Source organism: Vigna unguiculata, chromosome 10 (assembly GCF_037176805.1).
Source record: "Vigna unguiculata cultivar grain cowpea cultivar isolate G323 ecotype 2 chromosome 10, ASM3717680v1, whole genome shotgun sequence".
Lineage (NCBI taxonomy): Eukaryota > Viridiplantae > Streptophyta > Magnoliopsida > Fabales > Fabaceae > Vigna > Vigna unguiculata.
This window is the reverse complement of record NC_140801.1, coordinates 7,795,038-7,803,110: the sequence shown is the minus strand read 5'-3', so window position 1 is coordinate 7,803,110 and position 8,073 is coordinate 7,795,038.

The following is an 8,073-nucleotide window of genomic DNA, read 5'->3' as shown; positions in this document are numbered from 1 at the left end:
GTTTGAAGCTTGGAGAAAGTGGTTTGTGGTAGGATGGGTTGTGCTACCACTGAGGTTTGATCTTTCTCAAGCTTTGTGTGTGTGCCTGGTGGTTTTCTAGGTCTGCAAGAGGGTTTTTGTTGTGCTAGTGTGATTCTTGTGTGATTCAAGAGTCTTTTGTGGTGTTTTTTCATATTTTAGAAGTGTAAGGGTGGATACTTTGTAAAACTTTTGAAATAGTGCAAAGTCAAGCTCAGGTTGCCTTGATAAACTGGATGTAGCTCAGGTTTGAGTGAACCAGTATAAAAATTTCGTGGTGTCCTCTCTTCTTTAACCTTTCTCTCTTGCATTTTCATTTTTAAAGAACTTGTGCTTTAATAATCTTTTTCGTGTTCTTGCATGTTTTCATAGCATTTGCAGCATTGAGCATGTTTACTTAATCATTTGGAACCTATCTTGATCATTCTTGTGCATTGTTCCTGGTTTAAAATTCAAATTCGCATTTCTGCATTTTTCCCAGTATTTCAGTCGATTGTTTTCCTGTTTCAATCGGTTGATTATACCAGAACAGAATCTGTTTAGTAAAATCAACCCCCCTTCCCTTCTTGGCTTTTCAACCATTTCAAAACTAACACCCCAAACTTTGCCTTGCCTCTCACTCTCACTCTCTCACTGGTTTTGGGTTTTTGAAGGAGCTTTTCATTATTGTCGTGCAAGTTCACCATCTACTTCATCTTTATCTTCATTTGAGAAAATTTAGCATGTATATAAATCTACATTTTTATTTTAGCAAGATGACCATGTATGAATGCTTAATTACATAGATTAAATAATTTATTTGAAGTCCTAAATATTTAAGCTGATAGAATAAAGAAATCTTAGAAACCGGAAATCGTCGGCATCTGGTTTGCAAATGCTACGGATGTCAACTTCTGATTCATTCCAGTCCTAGAAATGTACTTTTGAAAAAAAAAAGGTTTAAGAGCCTCCCAAAAGTGGAGTTCTTAAGAGAAGAAAACATGTGACCAAACTTCCGAAAGTCGACTTCCGATGAGACCCTTAACTGAAAGTCAACATCTGGTTCAATGAACAACTTCCCATATATCACCAGGCTTCCAGCAGTCGACTTCTGGTGATCCCTTAATTGAAAGTCGACATCTGACTCAATGAACACCTTCTTGCATGTCACTAGGCTTCCAAAAGTTTACTTCCGGTGATACCCATAACCAAAAGTTAACATCTGGTTTGAAAATAGCTTTCGCATGTCACAAGCCTTCCGCATGTCACCAAACTCCTAGAAGTTGACATCCTGTCGACATCCAGTTTGAGAGAATACTTTTCGAAAGTCCAGATTCATACATTTTTGTTAAAATTTAAAATGTGGTTAATTTGTGACTTTTTTATAATTAATATTTTTTTTAATTATTTATGTTTTATTTTTATTTGATTGTGTCAACACTCAATTTCGCGTGGATAACAATAATAAAAATAATAATAGAAACAAATTAATTAAAGTTCAATTGAGAAAAATAAATAAATAAATAATAAAATAAAAAGGTAAAAAAAATGTTTTAGTTTGACAAAGAATAAATATCTATGTTTATCTTATTTTATTATTATTATCATTATTTTTTTAATTTTTTATTTATTTTTATTTTTATTTTTTGTCTTTATTTTCCTTTTTCATTTTATTATTATTATTATTATATTATTATATTATTTTTCTTTCTTTTATTATAACCCCAATTTGTTTTACGTCTCTCATTCTAGTTTAGTAAAAAAAAAGAAAAACAAAAAAAAAACAAATGAAAAAAAAAGAAGAAAACAACAAAAAATAAAAGAAATAAGAGAAATAAGAGAACGAGATGTTAACATAAGGTCTCTAATATCAGCATACCTATATCTTTTTACAGCAGACCTATATCTTTTTACTATTGGTTAGTTGAAAGATGTTCAGAGGTGCATTAGTTATGCTATGATTGTTTTTGTTTTAGAATTACGTGTAGTAGCTAGTTGGCCATGGTCATGATTGCTGAAGGAGCAGGAAGCAACATCTGCTCTCAGCCTTATCCCACATCTCAAGGTTGGAAGGGGCAGAGAAAAAGAGAACAGAACAAAAAGGAGAGAACAACATAATAAAAAGAGGAAGATTCATAAGGGGAAACAAAATTCATTATAGAGGAGAAGAGAGAGAGTAAGACATAACAGAAGGGGAGATTTCGTAAACAGAGGAGGAGAAGGAAGTGTGTCGTGGCTAGAAAAGAAAGAAGTTGTTAGTGCATTAAGTCTTATCTCTAAGGTAAGTGCCCTTAACTTCTTAACTTTTGTTACATTGCTTGATACTGGTGCTTATGAACATATAAGTGGAATGAATGTATAAGTTTGTCTAGAGTCAAGCCTTGTTCATCTTGCTCTTCATATATTATTTATACCCACTACGCTTATGATCATGCTTTTCGCCTTATCACTCGCGTCTTCTACCTGGACAATAAAAAATAAAGCACCAAAATAGTGTCCATCATCATCGTATAGTACTCACATTCCCGTAGGGAAACAATCACACAAAAAATCACACACTTTTCGTATTCTATACACCTCCGGGGCATCCACAAGATTGTTTATCCTCGTCACCCTTGACTCCCCTCACCACAATGTTTTCCAGCCTAACACATCAACATATCAAATTCATGCACCCGCACTTGCCTACAATTCCCATCGTACGCAACACAGATCCCCCCATTATCACTTTCATCACAAACCTGCACCAAAACTGCCATTAACGGACCTCCATCACCAAACAACAAATTCAATTTCAGAGCCATAATTTCTTTCCTCAACACCCTGTATAACCATCACGCCTCAACCGCAAGAACAAAAACCCAATCCCCTTTCGTTCATTGCAATCAAAAACAGAGAGGAAAGAAAAATCACCAGCAACATCATCGTCGGCGAGTCAGAGCTCCGAATGGAGATGTGCTACAACGGCGTGGTGCGACAACATGGATTCTGCCCCTGGTTCCGCACGAGGAAGAGAGAAATCGCGTCAGGGAAGTGGCCGCTGACGGTGACTCTAGCTCCAACTGTCGTCGACGATGGCAGTGGCCCTAGGTGCTCGTGCGGAGGTGGTTCAAGTCGCGCTTGAGAGGAGAATGAAGTTCACATTGTTGGGTTTATATATATTTCATATATATGGGTTATGGTCATGGTTATAGTCATGGAGAGATTGTGGTTCTATATGGTTATATGACATTAGTCTTACACATATAAGACCTTAGACACCACTTTTACACCAAAACCTTAAGGCAATGTTGTTATGGGTCTTTATTCTTATATAGTGTTTAACTTTGTCTTTTCTATCCAATGTGGGACTTTGACTCACACTTGGACTATTCCCAACAATCTCCCCCCAAGGGTGAGTCCCTTGTTGTTTTTCTTTTTCATATGGTATATTTCCCTTCAGGTGTATGATGACCCCTTTTTGGTTATGGTTATGCAGTCAGTCATTTAGGTGGCCCCTTTTTGTTATGGTTATGGTTATGCGGTCAGTCACTCCGAACCAAGCTCTAATACCACTGTTGGGTTTATATATATTTCATATATATGGGTTATGATCATGGTTATAATCATTGAGAGATTGTGGTTCTATATGGTTATATGACATTAGTCTTACACATATAAGACCTCAGACACCACTTTTACACCAAAACCTTAAGGCAATGTTATTTTGGGTCTTTATTCTTATATAGTGTTTAACTTTGTCTTTTCTATCCAATGTGGGACTTTGACTCACACTTAGACTATTCCCAACACACAATCTCCAGGCTCTCGTCGTCAACGTCGATTGGCATCGTTGGCAAGCCAGCCGCATGGTGGCGTGGTGGCGTGCCGTGGTGGTGTGGTGGCATGGTGGTGTGGTGTGGCGGCGTGGCATGGTGGTATGCGTTGAGAATGAAAGGAACATGAAGAAAGGCTGCTGCTTTGAAGAGTTGGGCTCAACCCACTTTTACCTGTGCACCCCCAATTTTTTTAGTCTGCACCTCCATATATGGGTTGCATTAATTGTTTGTTGTACTCCTCGGATTGCTACATACACCACCTATTTGGCTTGTGGGATAGACAATTATTTACTTCTTCGCGCACCTCGATCATTGTTAATCTCGCGCCCCCATGTTTTCTGTTGTCTATTTTGGGTATGATTGTGTTCGTTGACTACACCCCAATTTTCACAGTTTACACCCTTCTTGTATTTTTACTCTATTTTCATATTTTTACTCATTGCACCCCATTGTGTTTTATGCCTATACCCTCCATGTATTTTTTTTTTTTTTTGCCTTCATTTTATTTTTGTCCCGTTTATTTTTTGTACATGTTTTTTTTCTCAAAAACCAAAAATATTTTAAAATCAAAAAAATTCACAAAAAATAGAAAAATTACAAAAAATACTAATTTTTTTTTATTTTCTATCTCTTTTAATATTTGTCTGACCGCTCACATCGTGTGACACACTTATTTTCAAATAGTTCAAAAACACCAAAAAATATATAAAGTTTTCAAAAATATAAAAATATCAAACATCTCCGGCCAAAAAGTCTTTTTTAAGAACTATGTGATCTTTGATTCTTCACTGTGAGATATGTAGGAGCAAGGTCAGCCCCCGTCAGGTTCACCTCCAAAAATCAAATCATTTTCAAAATAGTTTTCCAAATTGTTGTCAGACTTCCATGCAATCAAACTTGTACATACATCCATATGAGTAAGTGGTTTATCCCCCTTTAAGAGAATAATTCTAAGATGAAGATTACTTTTACATTCTTCCAAACCGACAAGATAATCCTAACACTCTTAGGCTAAGAGATTTGCACCAAAATCATATCCCCTTTTATACATAGAGAAGAGAGTTGAGATAAAAGAATATCACAAGCATTGTTTATAACATGTGCAAAGGTACCAAAACAATCCAGGAATGCTTTAAGGAGGATTCACTCTATGATCACTAAAACGCCCCAAAAGATATGAAATCCCACAAAATCAAAATCCACAACCCTTAACGAGAAATGAAAAATAGAAAACCAGATATAACAAAAAAACTCCTAGAATAAAGAAAAACTTCTCAAATGCAAAAGGAACAAACAATTGAATTATTGAGTATCAGAATAATAGCACAATTACTCACAACTAAACTAAAAGATAAAAATAAAAGGAACAAAACAAATAATAGGTAAATAATGTAATTGTATTAAAGAAAGAAAAATTACATAGATTCAACGATAGTGCAACAAAGCACAAACAAAAAAATAAAAATAAAAATCACTGAAAATCCTAAAAAAAAGAAAAACCTGAATTGACAACAAAAAAATAAACGAAAAGAGACAATTTAATTAAACAATAATCGGCGAATTGAAACGGGCCATTGAAACCTCAACTCCAATGTCTTTAAGTTTAAGTTTAATTTCAATAACTAGGGATATTGGTCATTCATAGTCATGAATAATGTCAATGTACAAAGAAAAATAATGAAGATGACGAAGAAATGAAACTCTTCTCCAATTGAACAATGAACCTCGTTGCAAGAACAGAGAATTTGCTTAGCATGAGAATTTTTCTTATGAACTCTTGATGACAAGACAACGAATCTAGCCGAGTTATTAATTCTTGCATGCCCAAAAGTGAATCTTCTACGTTTGCCTCATTTTGCTTAGCTTGAAAATCTATCTTAATTAAACTCAAAATTTATGCTCTTTCATCATACGGCTACTTCACTTATTCTGGCATTTTGGTTAAGAAAAACATTTTTCTAATTTCAACCCCTCTTTCTAAAAGAAACTAGACAAACAAAATTCAACCTAAGAAACTAAGCTAAACTTTCTATTTACACAGTTAAAATAAAACGAGTAAAACGTGATTCTAAAAGGGAAAGAAGTTTGATAAATACTAACACATAAAATTTAGGTTTAAACTCTTGACGGGTCATTATTTTTATTTAAAAATCTCAATTAAATCATCAGATTTATAACAGATTTTAAAAATTAGGATCAAATTGGGACTAATAAAAATCTAATGAACTAATTAAAAATTTTGAACAAAAACAAAGTTTAATCGAAAGTTTAAACCTAAAATTTAAATATTTATGTATAAGAGAAAAAAAAGTACGCATCTTAAAATTTGAAAGACTAAAGCAGAATTTTCAAAACATAAAATAATACAACAAAAATGACTAAAAGCATAAGAGATTAAAAGATATTTTAGTTAAACTGAAGAATACAGAAGCACTAGTTAAACCAAATGATGAAACGTAGATGAAGTATAATGAAGATCCTATTCTTTGTTGGTGAGGAAATTGATTGAAAGTGAAAAAAGTTGTGAGGTGCATGAACAATAATAGATAGATGCAGAGTGCAAAAGTTGATGTTGCCTTCACGTTGTTGTTTAATTTGTTGTTTTCCAAAGCAAGTTCAATAGCGAAATTTTCACCACCTTAGACTACACTTTCACACCACGATTTCATCAAGCTTCAACATATTCTTCTTTTCCATCTTCACCTAACTTATTCCACAAACCAAAAACTCATAACACAACTTTTCTATAACTAATCATCTTAGTACAAACCATTTATCATACTAAATTGATATATTTAATAGATACTTGTGAGCAGTGGATACATATATTTAATTACATATTTGTTGATGAAAAGATATGAGTATCATGGTATCTAACTTGTGATACCACTACCATTAATAATTATTAATGAATTTTATTTGAATATATATTTAATAAATTCATGTGATCAGAATAAAGTTATTAGAAAAAAAAACATTAATAATGGAAGAACGGTTTAGAATTTGACTTCATGTGTTTCTATTTTTTTTATTTGGAATGGTAAAATTGAAGTTATTTTTAAATAAGTTAAATTTTTAAAATTTATGTTATGGTACAACTCATTTAAAATTTCCTTTTAGAAAGACTAGATTTATTTTATATTTATATTTTAATGTGTAATTTTATTTGAATTGTACTTTAAAACTATTTTCCTTATCTAAGTTTATGTTTTAAAGACTTTTTTATAAATAATTTTATTTAAAATAAAAAATATACATAAAAATACTTGTGGGTATTCATAGTTACTTCCAAGCATAAAAAAAAAGAAAAACTCGCACATATTTTTTCATGATACCCAATAAAAAATGAGACAAATCCAAAAAAAAAATAGCATAAACTTGCTCAATTTTTAACTAATTTTTTTTTATATTATTTTTTAAAAAATTTGAAGTTGATCATATGAAAATTAAAAGTTACATGACTTTTCTCGAGAAGAAGTCACGGAATCTCTATACCTGAGTGTTTATATAGAACAAATACGAAGAGGCACTACCCTTATTTATAACTAATATCCATGTTAGAAATATTTATTATCTACTTCATATTATATTAATATCTTTTAAATTATTTTTTATTTGAACTAAGAAAATCTTATTTAAGAAAATTCAGTCCTAATGAACTTAAAGCAGCAACATAACATAATTTATGGTTTTTTATTTAAATTTTTCTTAAGGGGAATTGATATGATGTTTGAAGCTAAAATTCTTATTTTGAAAGGAAAATTATATTGTAATTGTCTCATTAATTTAAATGGAAGATTCTTCTCATGATTTTGATTTTGATTTATCTTAAGGGAATTGATATGATGTTTGAAGCAAAACTCTTATTGGAGGTGGAAAATGACATTAATTGTCTTATATTAATCCCATTCTTTAAGTCCAAGATTCTTCTCATGACGATGAAACCCATTTTAATTCAAATGATATATAAAAACTAATAAACAACTAAAATTTTAAAATAATGATGTGACGAACCAATTTACATTTTAATCAAAATGTGATTTTAAATGTACGTTTAATTATATTTTCACCTTTGTCTACCAAATATTCTTTGTTTTATATAAACTAGTTATTGTAGGACACAGGGGTGATATAATTTATACTAAGTAGGTTAAATTTGTCTGTATATAAATATTAACGTGAGTTATTATTGGTTTTAGATTATTATATATTGCGTATATTAACTTTTACACCTAAAGCAAAACTTTAAAGATAGATA